Below are 15,729 nucleotides of genomic sequence, written 5' to 3' on the forward strand. Positions count from 1 at the left end.
ACTTCCAGTTGTGGGATTTAAAATAACTTGTTCAGGTAAAGAGTTTTAAACTTTGCCTGAAAAGTTGCCAACTTCAGCCTTACAGTGTTTTTGCTGCTTTCTCTGATTGGTCAGGCTGCCTTGATGAGGTGTGAAGTGGCCTGGCTCAACACAAAGAGATGTGCATGGGGAAGGAGATCTTCCCACAGCAGATGGAGAGGCAGGAAGGGAGGGGCAGCCAAACTGGTCTTCAAAGGCATGGAAGGATGTTTGAAGTAACCCAGTACCTCCCTCACATCCTGCAAACTCAGACAATTAGGTACCCCCCTCATTAGATTAGGAGAGGGCAGGAGAAGGGTGTTTTTAAGATTTTTAGCCACACCAGTGGGTGGGCCCAGCCATATGTAACCTCCAAAATCACTGTCAGCTATGTTGGATTTTTGAGGAATGTTGCTCCCTGGGATTGATTTTTGTTATACTTCTCAGGAAGTGGTCATCACAGGGGGAAGGACCCTGCACCTGATTGGAGAATCAGGACTCCCCTGTTTTTTTACCCAGGAGCAAGGATACAACTGACAGACCTGTACTCACACCTCAGATCCCTACCAGGAAGAACTACAAAAAAAGGACTGCCCTGCTGGACCCACGACCCGCACCTGGACACTGCACTCTGGAGGACTTCACCAGCCGCACACAAAGGACTTTGTCTTGCTTCAACTGGTTTAAGGAGGGACTACCTGTTTGCTACAGGTAAAAACTTGCTAACCAGAGTCCCTTGCACCAACTCCTGAAGAAACTGATGAGCTGACCACTGTCCAGTGGCCAAAAAGGAGTTTGCACTAGGTGCATTCTGGGAGTTGTAGTCTGCACTCCTCAAGGAGCATCTCAGAGCTTTGGGAACCTTGGGGTGAGCTGTGGACCTCAAAAGAACCTTAAAGGAACATCTGGAAGAAGATCTAGCAGTATGGAGAAGTTTGGAGAACTTTTGGAAAAAAGCTCCATAAAGGAACTGACCCGCCCGACAACTCTAGCTGGCTTGCCTCAACTGCGACCGGGTCTGACTTGCAGGTTAGTCCCGGTGAAGAAAATCTCAGAAATAGTGACTAAGTCCAAACGTAGGAAGTTGACCAGGAACTCCCAGGCAGTGTATCCGAAGAGGACTCGAGGGACGTCAGATCAAGATTCAGGTTTGCCCCAGGCGAAGGATTTTCATCTAAAAAAACCGACTAAATCCGAAGGTAAAAATCTCCACTGATGGTTAACGCGATGCATATCCGAGGAAGAGTTCCAGGAGATCGGATTGGACTGGCGACTTGGTCGCGCTGAAGAAAATCTCCAGAAAAACAACTAAGTCCGAAGGTAAACTTTTAACCAAGGCCTCTCGTGAGCTGCAGCCGAGCAGGGCTCCATCGTGGTCGGCCTCAAACTTTGACTTTGCCCCAGTCGAGGTGCCACCAGATATCCAGATTGACCCTATTCATTTCTAAGTGATAAAAAGCATTAATTATTTAAAAATTCATATCTCTGGTTCTCCTTATCCGATTTTATTCCTTTTGGTATCATTTTGAAGATAACGTTATAATCTATTATTATAAATTGGTGTTGGATTTTTATTGTGTTTTGTGTTTTACTTATTTACTGTTTTTTGATTTTTAAATGCTTTACACATATGGCTCCTATGTTAAGCCTTGTCGCTTGTTGCCAAGCTACCAATGGTTGATCTGGGTTTAATTTATTGAGACCTAACTGGACCTAAGTGGAGGTTAGTGGCCTATTGCTAAGTGTAGGTACTTACCTGCCATTACCAATAACCCATTTTTGAACAGAGACACAATCAAAATTCATATGGTGGCTCTGAGAACTAGAGTTTGTCCTCAGGCTTAGGTGGTTCACCCAGAAGCTGGTCAGCTAACACACTTGATTCTGACCAATCCTCCTCCTCCTACTATGGTATTTTGGGAACAGTGTATTCAGGTGGTATGAAATGTTGGATTATTTCGATCATGGTTAATCTCTACGTTTTGAGGTGAGAGACTTAGGTGAGAATCTGATCCTTCTCACTGTAACTACTGCACTAGCTGCACTAAACACATGCTCAGTAGGCACATTGACTACAGGACAAGCCAAATACTTTATTGACAGCCTGCTGAGCTCTGGCGATTGGCACGTCTTCCCATACCAATACACCAATGGGTGTTGATCCACATACACCTCTTTTGGGTCATCCAGATATTTCTGGAACATCCTCTGAATGGTCAATAGCACTGCCACTTGCTCAACCTCTTTTGCCTTCGCCTCTGCTCTGGACTTAAGACCTGATACTTGAAACCAAGCCAATGCAGAGTCTAATTCTTCTGTTGCTGTTGTTGCTGGCGATCTTGTTGCTGGTGTTGTCTGCTGTGATGAGACAAGACTGCCCTCTCTGAAAGTTAAAGGTGGCACCCCAAAACATAGAAGTGGGACTCTAAATTCTAGATGTTTTTCTTCTTGGTGTCTAGCTTGCTCAACAATCCACCTCTTGTTTTATAAAAATCCCCTTCAGAAAAAGGCATGAAAGTGAGAAGAACTTTCTTGTAGTGTGGATGAAGCAGAGTGGCACAGATGTACTCTTTGGAAGAGATAATGTCATTTTGCAACCTTGGATTAGAAGTCAAGTGATAGCTTACGTTCTCAACAAAGGCATGCGCTTCTGTGTTTTTGTTGACATCTCAACAAAAGGTCTGAAGGTGTGAACCTTTCAGACACCTTCTTTAGCTGGCCCTGTAGCAGATGCAACAACAGTATAGCTTGGCCCATCGTACTGTGCTCTTTGAAGCTTCCCATGTGAAAACCTCAAAAGGGGAGCAGCATCTGTGTCAGGCATTTGACTAGCCCCTATTTGTCCACATCCAAGGTCATGGCTTTCCCTATTGCATCCTCTCCTCTTTGAATGGCATTGTTATTGACTTGTCTGTTCTGCTCAAACAGTTGTGAAACATATAATTGTCCGAGTTCCAACGTCTTGGCACCTCCTGTATCATGGCTTTAAATGCTACTCTGCGTGCATGCTGAATAATCCTCATCTGCTTCCAGGCTTCAAAACAATGGCTGAAATGAGTGCAGATTTGTCTGCAGGTGGGCAGTAACGTGCTGACTATGTCTGCTTTTTTGAGGAAGTCTTGCACAACCAGGTTGATGCAGTGTACCAAACACAGGATCCTGAAATAGCCACTGTCTACCATGGCCATGACTATGTCACTGACATTGTCCATGGCAATAAATCCAGTTCAGAGACCTCTGGGTTGCAGCTATTCAGACACCTTGCTGTTAAATTTGTTTAAGATGTTTACACCTGTATGTGATTTTTCCATGGCAAACATGGCTACTGTTGCATGCCCCGACTGCTCTTAAAACTTTCTTTAGGACCAAGACCTGTGAATAGCTTTTGCTTTACCCACACAAAAGAGATCCAGTGTGCAGTGATATACATGTAATAAGTCATCTGACAACTGGTAGACATGTCTTTTTGTCAGGTAGATAGTGTGGACAAAACTTTGCTATAGAGCTTTTCCAATCAACTGCAGCACATGGTGATGCAGGGCTGGAGTAGCGATTCTGGCAACATAGGTCCGACTTGGAACCTCCCATTTCTGGCAGATGCTGCCACAAATTCTAAGAACCCCACTCCTTCCATAAAAGAAAAAGGGATGAGGGAAAGAAAAAGGGAGGGGGCCCAGCAATTACCCCATTGCACAAATGTGCTGTTGGGTGGTTGCAGTCGTAGGGCCCCTCCTGCTTAAACATGCCTGTAGCCTGGATTGTCTTCTTTTTTGGGGCCACTGATGCAGGTGACTATTGAGAAGTAAGTGGTGGTAGATTCAATGTGCATTGTGGGGCAGTCACTGTATACTGTGGTGTCTCCATCTGACTCTGAGTCTTCTTTTGCCATTATGAGGTTGCTGAGGCAGGTGATTCTGGCCCACTTATGGGAACAGGGCTGGTTCGTGTGAGGATGTCACCCTCTTCTTTCTCACCTTCCACTGTGATTGTACTAGTTGTAGCTGATGTTTCCCAGCTTTCTTCACCTTCACCACCACAACCATGTTCAGCAATATTTTTAAGGTTCTCCTCTCACTGGATTGCATGATGTTTTTTCACATGGATCATCTGGCCTCCAGTACTATAATGTGAACCAGGCTTACCTGGATGAAAACTCAAGTGGCAACTAAAGCATACTGCAATTCTCTCCTCCTGTTTGCTGGAAAAAGTCCCAAACTAGGGAAAATTACTTTCTTAATAGGCCAATGACTGAAGAAGGACTGAAGGTAGGTGGGTGTGTTGATTACCTCTCTTCATTGCATAGTTCTACTGAGGTAGAGGATTGTGCAGGTCTCAGCTGGAGCCTTACAAATAGGGGAGCTGGCAGTGCTACCTGTGCCACATCCCTTTGAGCAGGTTGGATAGTAATGTCAGACTCCTCTGGTGGCAGTTTCCGCAATGACTGGCTCGTCGTCGTCAATCACCTCATTGTCCCCTTCCATGATTCTAAGGCTTTCAAGATCTTTTCTTTTCCCTTGCCTGTCCAGGCATCTCCCAGACTCTGCTGGGGTCCACTCCATGTCATTATCATCAGTAGTATTGCTCGGAAAAGATGGTGGAGTAGTACCATTCCTTTTCTTTACTGGATATCCGGGAGTTAATGATTCTAAAAAGGAGGGTTCTTGTTTGGCAAGAAGCTCAGCTTCCTGTTCTGCTTCACCTTCAGGAAGGTCTACTGTTGCTGGCTGTGGCTGCTGTCCACTTGGCTCCATTTCCTGAAATGATGGAACACTACTTTGCAAAAGGGACAAATCCAAATTAACATCACTGCTTGTAGGCATTGCCATGATTGCAGTGGCTACCTCACTGAGAAACATAGGGCCTCATTATGAGTTTGATAGATGAGAAGGCCCATCAGCCAAACTCCTGACAGGGTGGCTGCCGCCTTCGTGGCAACCACCCCGCCTGACCTATTAGGAGTTTCCCGCTAAGTCGGCGGGCGGAAACCTCATTTTCTGCCCACTGGCCTAGTGGGAAACAAGCTACAGCATTGTCGCCAGCTCATAATCAAGCCAGCAGCAATGCTGTAGTCCAAAGGGTGCACCAGCACCCTCGCAATGTTCACTGTCTGCAAGACAGACAATGAACATTACGAGGGTGTTGGGCAGGTGGACCGCTGCACTGCCCATGCCAAGTGCATGGGAAGTGCAGGGGCCCCCTGTGAGTCCCTGCACTTGTTCTCCACCAGCTTTTCATGGCAGTGAAATCACCATGAAAAGGCTGGCAGAGAACGAGGTCCTAATACACAGGACAACGTTTCATGTAGCGTTTCCCTGGTGGATTACGATCTCTGCCTCCACCATGCTTTTGGGAACATGGATCCTGGTGGTGCTAGTGGGAACCCTGGTGGTCTGACCGGCAGTCTTTATGTGGCGGTCGGACCACCACAGCAGCAGCGGTCCTCACTGCCACCGTGAAGCTCGTAATGAGGCCCATAGTCTTGGTCTTAGGTGGTTGGGATGGTACTATTGGTGCAGAAGTGCTGCAACCCATGTTCCTCCAAGGAGGCCGGTGTAGCAGACACATGTCTCTTTAAAAAGGTTGCAGTCGTCACGTCACTGGTGGAAAGCTGCATTCTTCTCACTGACCACTTTCTTGGGAGCAACTTTCTTGGGTACCCATTTAAAGCTCTCAGTTGACAGGGACACTAAGCTGCACGAGCAGAAGGGATTGGAGGACTGAAATCACTTTACAGGCCTTTTCTTTGACAGTATTGCAGGTGAAATATTTTCTTCACCTAAAAGCATCCACGCAAGAAATACATGTAGTTAGTGAAATATAGCATTGTTGCAGGTTAAAATAGTACAGATAAATGCTATATTAGTGTGGTTGGTAACTTATGCAATAAATAACAATTTATCCAAACATTGTAAGGTCAAATCACACCACCAACATGCCATGAAATGTAATTACAAATCAGATAACACAACATACGTATGTAGCTCTTTGCTTTATCACTATTTTAAAGGAGACACCTGTGGTAGTCAGAGAGGTGCAATAAGGAATAATCCTTAAAAAAACTCTGACTGTAAGGTGTCCAGGGGAAATTGAATAATCTGCAGTGCACCAAAGCGAGGGTGTCCAGGAGGAAATGCAATTATACATAAAGAAACTGAAGCTACAGCGCGGCTGTGCACATATATTGAATGGATAGATGGATAGATAGATCAAGGCAAAATGTGAAAAAATAAAAGAAATACATTTAAAAATAAAAACGCAAAATAAAAATATAAAATAAAACATTCTAAAATAAGAAGTAAAAAAATAAAATAAGAACTTAGAAATTAAAATTATAAAAAATGTAAAATAAAAAATTTAATTAAAAAAATGAAAATGAAAATACAACAAAAAATTAAAAGAATAAAATAAAAGACTTCATTAAAAAAGTTAAATAATTGCAGATCTTTGATTTATGAGAAGAAAGAAACTTATTGTCAGACAAGGAGGTATAAAATAAAAAAATGCAAAGAAGCAAGTAATAAATTAAGCACTGTTCATCAAAATCCTATTCTTAGTTTCCACAGTCCACAATTATACCCAAGCATAATATTAAATGGGTATCACATCTGTCCTTGCAAGACTACAGCAAAGGCACACTGACTGAAGGCACAAAATGGCCACCAGCCACATGGTCAAACAACAGCAGAGAGCAAGGAGTCTTGGAGAACAAAGAACACATGTAAGCCTATGGCAATAGCACGCTGCCTTAATGCACAAAATGCCCACCAACCACATGGTCAAACAAGCAAGGAGGCATGGAGAACAAAAGACACATTCAAGCCTATGGGAATGGCACACTGGCAGGATGCCCAAAATGGCTGCCAACCACATGGTCAAAAACAGTAGTGAGCAAGGAGGCATGGAGAACAAAGTACAAATGCAAGCCTATGGCAAAGTCACACTGGCTGGATGCACAAATTGGCTATCAACCACACGGCCAAACAACAGTAGCGAGCAAGGAGACATGGAAAACAAAGAACACATGTAGGCCTATGGCAACAGCACACTGGCTGGATGCACAAAATGGCCTCCACCTACGTGGTCAAACAACAGCATAGAGCAAGGAGGCTTGGAGAACACAGAACAAATGCAAGCCTATGGCAAAAACACACATGGTGGATGCACAAAATGGCCACCAGCCATATGGTAAAACAACAACAGTGAGCAGAGAGGCATTGGAAACAAAAAACACATTCAGCCCTATGGACATAGATTACACAAAATGGCCCCTGGCCACATGGCATGGAGAACAAAGACAAATGGTGACCATTGACAAGCACACACACACACAGAGGCCAGAAAAGAGAGGCCTGGTGATAACACTGAAGCAAACACAAACATTAATTCGGCAATGCAAAGCACAAAACTTAACTGAGCTATAAACATTTTACAACACACATCCCCCTATGCCATCAAATATTACCCCACACATATTCTTATACACCTTTTGCAGAAAAAAGGAAAGAAAATGAAATGCAAACAATAGCCAACATTTTTACTTTAATACAAATGCCATCCCTGCCCCCACTGAAGTTTTAAAACCATATTCCACAGAAAAGGTATTTTCATGCACTGCTGAATAGTGCTGAGCCTATTGGCTAGATGGGTCATTGGAAGTCTAGGCCACACTGTAAAATAAATGACTATTGAAAATTTAATAAACATGGAGAAAAGGCTGTGCAACAATTTCCTTTACAAAACAGGAAATTCAATGAAATGCAAAACAACATAACTAGGCCACTTCTTAAACTCTAGGCCTCTCACCAAAATGAAATGTAAAAATCAAATAAAAATACTGCTGCATGACCTATCAAACAAACAACACCCTTATATAATAGTTTTTTAACTTACTTGTGTAAGATCAGCAAAAACAAAGTCCTTAAATCCAAATATATATATCCAGGAGACAAAGGGAGTTATCTTTCCACCTCAAAATTCAAGTGAAAAGTGACCCGGAGATGGACGAATGACTATGAGGGGCGTGCTGTACAGGAAAAGGAAGTTGGAGTCTCTGGGGCACTTCCTTCCTGTTGGGAAAAAAAGTTTAAAAAAAAAGGCTTTGTGTACTTAAAAAATAACTTGAAATGTCTGTTGGAGAAGAAAATCCATTCAAAACCCTATTTTTGAGTAGATTTAGCTGCTTCTCGAGTTGAAAATCTACTGAAGATGCATTTGCGCTCATGGTGAAATCTCACACGTGCGCTAGCGGCCTGAGAATATTGTGGCATGAGTGAGAACCAAAAACAAATCTTGTGTGCACGAATGATAAAAATGAACCCGCGCCAGGTGGCAGAATTCGGGAACTCTGCACTGCTCCATGTAGGGCAAAGTGCCTGAATCCTGAAAACGCCACAAGTGGAGTTTTTTGCATGGGCCTAGACAGGTCTCTGCTTTATGTAGTATATCTTGTGTCCTTAGGGAGAAGAAGTGGTGTAATGCACTCACCACACTAACCTGATGGACCAGGCTGGCTTTGGAGATCATCTTCTTCAGCAGAAGCGGTACTCCCACTGAAGGCTTGTGATTTTCCTTTCTCAGACAGAGTAGCCAATGTATTTGAGGCTGATAACTGATATCTTGCCACACTACCTTGACAAAAAATAACTACAATGATAATTGAAAATAAATTATTGCATACTTCTTTTTAGTTAACATTTGCTCTCAGTGTTTACAATGTCAAACTGCTCATCAGCTATTTTTTTCAAGCTACTAATGGAATTGAGGGACCAGATGAAAATGTTATGTCATATAACAAATAATTCTTGTGAGAAAGATTGATTCAGAGTGCAACAAAATAATTTGGGGGCAGGGCTGACCAAGTGAGTTTGAGATGCAAATCTAGGGTTGTTTGGCTGTCCTGTCCCAGGTGTCGATCTTACAATGTCTTAGTGAGAGTGTGCTTACTAAAATCCCTCAAACACTTGCTGTCATTTTTAATAATGTTGAACAATCCGACACTTCTTATAGAAAAAGACATACACAGCACTTCGATCACAACATGCAAGCTAAAATCCATTTAAAATATGTAGATTCACAATGATTCACTCTGTTTTTAACTACAATAGTGCTTTTTTGTTACCTTTAAATTTAATAAAACTTATATTAATTTCTGAGAGGCAATGTGCAGGTGTGTTTCTCATGGAGCCAAAGCCAATGCCATAGGAGACAGTGAGCATTCTAAGAGCCCTGGAAGGGGGGGGGGAACACTACCCATGTCATGGTCATAGGCAGTGTGGGGGCCCCCTTGTGGCCACCAACACTGGCTTTCCACCAGCCTTTTCATGACGGGTCCCTGTCATGAAAAGGCTGGTGGAAACTGGACTTGTGATCAGCATGGTGACACTGAACTCAGCGTTGCTGTGGCTGCCCATGACTCCAACTACTGTCAGCTAATCGGGAACCATGTTTCAGGCAGAGACGCTGGTCCCCTGACTGCCAGGGTTGTAATATGGCGGTCAGATCACCTGGAGTGCAGCGATTCAACCACCACTGCGGCACTGAAAGTCCCAAACCACCAATGTAGTAATGAGGCCCTAAAATTCTAAAAGATATACTCCCTAAAGTCCCTGAACATATCAGAGGCCAGCTACCTGCTACACACAACATAAAATGCTTAATAGTACAAATCAAAAAAGCCACCAGTGATATCCCTCCTTCTCCTAAAAGATATCAAGATATCCAAATTCCTGACCGCTTAATCACCATTCATAATGAGGAATCCTTCTTCCTACCTGATAACTTCAACAATGAAAACCGCATTATAATATTTGCTACAGCAGATAACTTATTAAACATGTCAAACAGGGATGATGGATGGGACATTTAAAAATGTTCCCGAACCATTCACTCAGGTATAAACCATACATGGTGAATATCATACACTAATAAACCATTCATATATGCCCTTCTACCTAATATACAAAGTAGCACTTATTACAAACTACTAAACAACATTAAAATCAAAACTGCTTCCCATCTAAAATAATAATAGATTTTAAACAAGTCATGATCCAAATTATCCTCATGGTATACCCACACACAGCCATACCAGGCGGTTACTACCATGTTAACCAAAGCATATGGAGTCATCTCCAACAACCTGCACTAAGTGTAGAATATGTGACAAACAACCAATTTGCCTTAAAACAAATGATAACACTAGCTGATGTCCCTGTAACAGAGGGAGCCAACCACCACACCTTAGTTATAGAATGACCATTCTACCAACAAAAAGAACACAAACTAAGGGCCTGATTACAGGTTTGGCGGTCCGGGCACCGCCATGGCCATGGCAGCGGTCTGACCACTGGCATGTTGGTGGTCCGACCGCCATATTATGACACATGCATTTGCATAGACGAAAGATAGCCACAGTCCCGCTGGCACTGCCTGCAACACTAGACCATGGCAGCGGCAACATAGGCCAATGTGCCTGTCGGAGGGCAGGCCACCTGTGTTCCCGCTGGCCCAATTATGATGTTGCTTTCCGCTGGAGTGACACTGGCAGTCCAACTACTTGAGCTGGTGGAAACAGAGGGATATAAGGCAGAAATTCACCCGCAGCAGCGTCACACACCCTGTGCCACCATATAGGAAGCTGGCCATTTATGTAGTGTGCAAAGCTAGGCACGTTGTGCAGGGGGTACAGGCAACCACACGTTGGTTTACAGGAGGAAAAACTAGATCACACAATGCACTAATTTTTAAAGTAGCTTGGTCGAGCAGTTAGGCCAATCTTGGAAAAGTGCAAAGCATTTGTTGTACCCACAGCATCATTCTTGCAACTCACACACTCAAAGGAATAACTTGAGACCAATTTATAAAACTACTTCACATTTTTATATAAATTGTAAGACCAAGATCATCAGAATTCGGTAAGTACTTTTATAGATATGAATTTTTAGTTTAATAAAAATAGTTTTTATGCGTAATTATGCACCATAAGAATCAATGAAGGATCACCTTTAAAATACATATAACATTGTACAGTTAGTTTACCACATTCCTCTTTTACAAGTTGGTCGAGGTCATCAGTGGGTACACTGTGCCAGCTGGAGAAGTTTGTGCGGCTCCCTGTTCCAGCAGGAGCAACTGGAAAAGGTCTCTGGAGCTGGTGCAGGGCTACAGCAAAGGACCACTTGAAAAAGCACTGCATAGGTAAGTTTAAAGATGGTTCCTTGAAGTGTTGAGATTGCAAGAGGTTCGAGACTCTTAGGGCACAGCAGGTTCTTTGGTGCAGGGCACAGGGCGGCCAGGTGCAGAGCAAATCGGTGAGCTAGGAGCTGTGCACAAGGATGCCCTCAGGAGCAGCAGGTAAGTTGCTTCAAGGATCGTTTGCAGGACAACAGGAGCACTATGGTGGGAGGTCCAGGGTGTTCCTGAAATCACTTGATTGGGACTTTCTACTGGTTCTTTTGCAGCCAAGGGTGGACTGCTTTTCTGGGTGTCACACCATTGGTTCCCAGGGTATTGGCACGGTTTGGCTGCTGGAGATCACACTGCCACCAAACTTGGTACACTCCATCCCGAGTCCTTGCAGTTATCGGAATGCAATTTGGTTCAGCTGTGGCATCCAGTTCGGGAGTTAGTGGCTGGTCAGTGAAGTGACCCTCACTGCCTTGATGGTTTCCTTGGGTTTTAGAGTGGTACCTCAACTCTGGAGGGAGTTCTCTGTTGATTTGCAAAGCCTGGAGGTCCTCTGGGGTTTTTGTTGAGTTGTCCAGTTGTCCAGCAGCTCCTCAGTGGCAATTGTCAGGTCCTGGGTGCAGCAGGCAGGGTTTGGTGCCTTTTCTTTGGTGCAGCAGGTCCACAGTTCTTGTGCTTCAGATCTTCTTGCTGCTGGTCTTCTTTTGTCCATCAAATCTGATTTCCTGGCATAGGGATCCCCTCCAAATACCACATTCGGGGAATGTTTTTGGGGCTACCTGGTAGTGGCTAATGGGTCATCTACCTTAGGGTGGCTACACACACTAAGTGACCACTTCTGGTGGGCAGAGGTCACATCCCTATTCCTGGTTGGCTATTTTCCTTCCATCCAAGATGGAGTGAAATGGAGTGTCCACTTTACAGGACCCACCTTAGCGATAGTGCATTCTAAGTGGGGCCACTCCTCCTACCCTTTGTGTATTGTCCCTCCGTTGCTTCTGCCAAAAGTGGGGGTTTGCAAAGAAGGCTGCCATCTACTGCTAGCAGCAAGTCTGGGGTCAAGTTTCAAAGGTGGTAAGCCCTTTGAAGCTCACCGCCAGAGCAGTGCACATTACTGGAGAGGGGGTGTTAGCACCTCCACCCAGGAAGAGCATTGTTCTACAATCCAGAGAGACAGATCTCTCCCCCAAGGTTGTCGATTGGCTGTCTGGTGGTGGCAGGCTGGATAGAACCAGTCAGAACCCATGCCAGGGTAGTTAGCTTTTACGGGAGGCACCTCTAAGATGACCCCTAGGTACATTTTATAATGAATCCACCGCTGGCATCAGTAGGGAGTTATCATTCTGAGTTGTTTGATACCAAAAGGTTCAGAGTCGCCATCATGTTGCTGTGAAACTTGTACTGACAAGTGTCCAGCACATGCACTTTGAAATGGCTGCTCTCTTCACTCACTATATCCCAAGTTTGGCAAGGACACAGTGGGGGCAAATTGCTCACGCAGCTATGCCCTCACATACAATATGATGCACCCTTCCTTAGGGCTGAAAGGCCTTCTAGAGGGGTGACTTACCTATAGTGCATGTGTTGTGGAATGGACAGGGCACACAGGCAGTGTGCTATGTAGAGTTTACTTTTTAGGTTTGCATCAGGACACTCAGCCTACAATGGCAGTGCTGGGTGTACTGGAATGCATGGTCCTAGAGGGTGGCACAATTTGTGCTGCTGCCCTCAGGGGCATACCCTTAGCTTAGTACCCTATGCCCTGGGTCCCTACATATAATTTACTAGGAGCTTATAGTGGCAGCTAATGGTGTTGCCAATTACCTTTGCCTTTTTTAGGGAAAGATCAATGGCACTGGTAACTTGGTTAGCAGGATCCCAGTGCACTGTAATCCAAGTTGCAACCAGAAACCAGGGGAAAAGATGTGGGGTGCTGCAACAAGGTGCTAGTTTCCCACATACCCTGGAGCCAATCCTACACATGCTGCCACTGCTTGTGCTGCTTGAGGGAACTCAAAATCAACTCCGTCATGGGCACAACTGACGTAAGCTAAATACTAATTTCCTCCAACTCCCTAGCAAATCGACAGGCCGTCGTTCGCCTGGTATGTGGGCTCTGCCCAGTGGTCCAAATATATTTTGTGTGTCCCGGTTCGGAGTTGTACACAATGCATGACCTAATCGCAGCCCCATGATGTCCCCTTAGGCCAGGTCCACTAACACTGCACCACCACACTCTACAAAACGTGATATGTGTGCACATCTCAGTTTCAGGGACAGTGATGTGTTCATAACATTGTGTCACACAACACCAAATCCTCATCAAAATCACACCTAAAAATTGAAGTGACACCCTCACATTGTTCACATGCCATGGCCAGTCGTGACATAACATATACATTTGTATGGATGAGTCACTGAACTCAAACACACCTTCCCTGCAAAATCTTTGTAATGGACTCACACATATCACCCACATTGCAAGAGAATGTAAGGTAAATGGGATGCAGAAAAATGTGTGTGACAAACATCCAAAGCTCACAATATAAACAATCTCAGCAGAGTAATTATGGTGGCATCAGGGGGACTCCAGGAAGGCTGCTGCCCTGGGACACATTTCACTTTGTACATGCCTCAAAACCACTATTTGCACATGAACTGTGGCTTGATGAAAATCAGGGACAACCAATAGTTTAACCAAGTTTTATGCCTATGTGGTAAATGTGTAAGTGAAAGTCTAGAAAGCAAATACATCAGTAACAGTGTGGGTCACACATTTAGACAAAGTAGGTGTAAGATATGCACATTCAAATGGACAAATGTCCATCAAATAGATAGGAAGGTATAATAATTGAACACCCTCCATGTGTGAACAAGCAAACCTCAAGCTTGCGCACATGATATCAATTTCCAATCTACATCAGGGGAAGAAATGTAACCCAATAGATGTTGACATTGGCCAAGCCAAGATTAAATACTTACCATATGAAACACCACCCAATGCAAAGCCGCCCCAATTGGATTACATCCCACACATCCATCCTTCGAACATTTCTCCTTTTGCTGGGTGACTCCAGCACTGGTTCCAAAGTCAGATCTTACCAATTACATCAAATGGATCATCAGTCAGGTTGAAATAAACACAACTGTAGTCATACATCACAAATGTATTCATCATCAAAAAGTTTGAAAAGTAATGGCAGAATCAATGTGTAGCAAAACAACCAACTAATGTTTATTTTCAGCACTCCAGAAATTGATAAAAGGCCAATGGCCAGCCCTACGGCTCACCAGAGAAGCAGTTAAATACCTCACAACTTGCCTCACAGATCACTGCTATAGAAACCTCCACAGTAAGGGGCATCTAGTGGGCATTCTAAGGTCCTCAGTGATCACCCTTGGGTGGGGTGGGGTCAGGTTTTGGATGGGTGGATTTTGTCTTGGGAGGAGGGCTTCTTTTGGATTTGGTTGGGGTATGGCTGTTTTCAGGGAGGTGGGTGTTACAGAGGAGGACTTAGACGTGGAAGGGATGGGTTGGAATTTGGGTGGGCTCCTTTTAGCTTTGGGAGGAGTGTTCACAGGAGTAACGGCAAAGGCAAACATGAAACTTTCTTTAGAAAAATGGATAAGGTGTTTAGGAACAATTAGGATTTGGGAGGTTGAGGAAGTTCTTGTGTCAGGTGTGGGTGTGGCTGTTGTTGGTGCTGGTGTGTGTGTCTGAAGTATGTTTGTGTTTTGTTGGTGTCTGTTGCATGTGTGAGTGTGGGCATTTGCATCTCTTGGGCTGTGAGGTGGATGTAATCGGTAGAGTGGGAGTGGTGGATGTGTCTGTGTGAGTGGGGTGGCATATGGGGGTATGGTTTGAGTGGTGGTTGTGAATGTGGGTGTTGGGGTGGTATCTGGGTTATGGTGTGAGTGGTGTCTGTGGGTGTTGGGATGGTACATGGCGATATACTGTGGGTGGTGTGTGGGTCTGTGGTTGGGTGTTGGTGTGGTGTCTGGGGATATGACATGTGTGGCGGTGGGTGTGAGTGGAGTAAGTGTTTGTGCATGCTTGTGTGTCTTGTGGTGTTTGTGTTTATCTGTGCTGCTTGAGGCTGTAGAGGTGTGTGCATGTGTGCGGTAATAAGGAAATTGGATGGGGAAGAGGAAGGTGGTGGGAGAGGATTGTGGGAAGTGGAAGGCTGCTTTGAGGGAGGAGGCCAGAGCCTGAAAAGCTCTCTGTAGGCCAGGCATAGCAATGTGAATGCCTTCCAAGTACGCAACCATCTGTTGCAGCTGGCTGCCCTGTACCCAGATGGCATTCAAAATGGCAGTCTGACAGACAGAGATGCTCCACAGGAGATCAATAGCCTCCTCACTCAGAGCAGCAGGGGTGGGGCAGGGGGTGAGGTGACTGATGAGAAGGAGACTGCTGCCCTCTTGGGGGAGTGGGCCTCACCAACTGGTTGGGGAGCAACAGGGATGGAGGAGATGGAACTAGGGGTGGCGGACAAGGATGAAACAGGTATAGAGCAGAATGTTCCT

This window comes from Pleurodeles waltl, chromosome 4_2 (genome assembly GCF_031143425.1).
Source record: "Pleurodeles waltl isolate 20211129_DDA chromosome 4_2, aPleWal1.hap1.20221129, whole genome shotgun sequence".
In the NCBI taxonomy this organism is placed as follows: Eukaryota; Metazoa; Chordata; class Amphibia; order Caudata; family Salamandridae; genus Pleurodeles; species Pleurodeles waltl.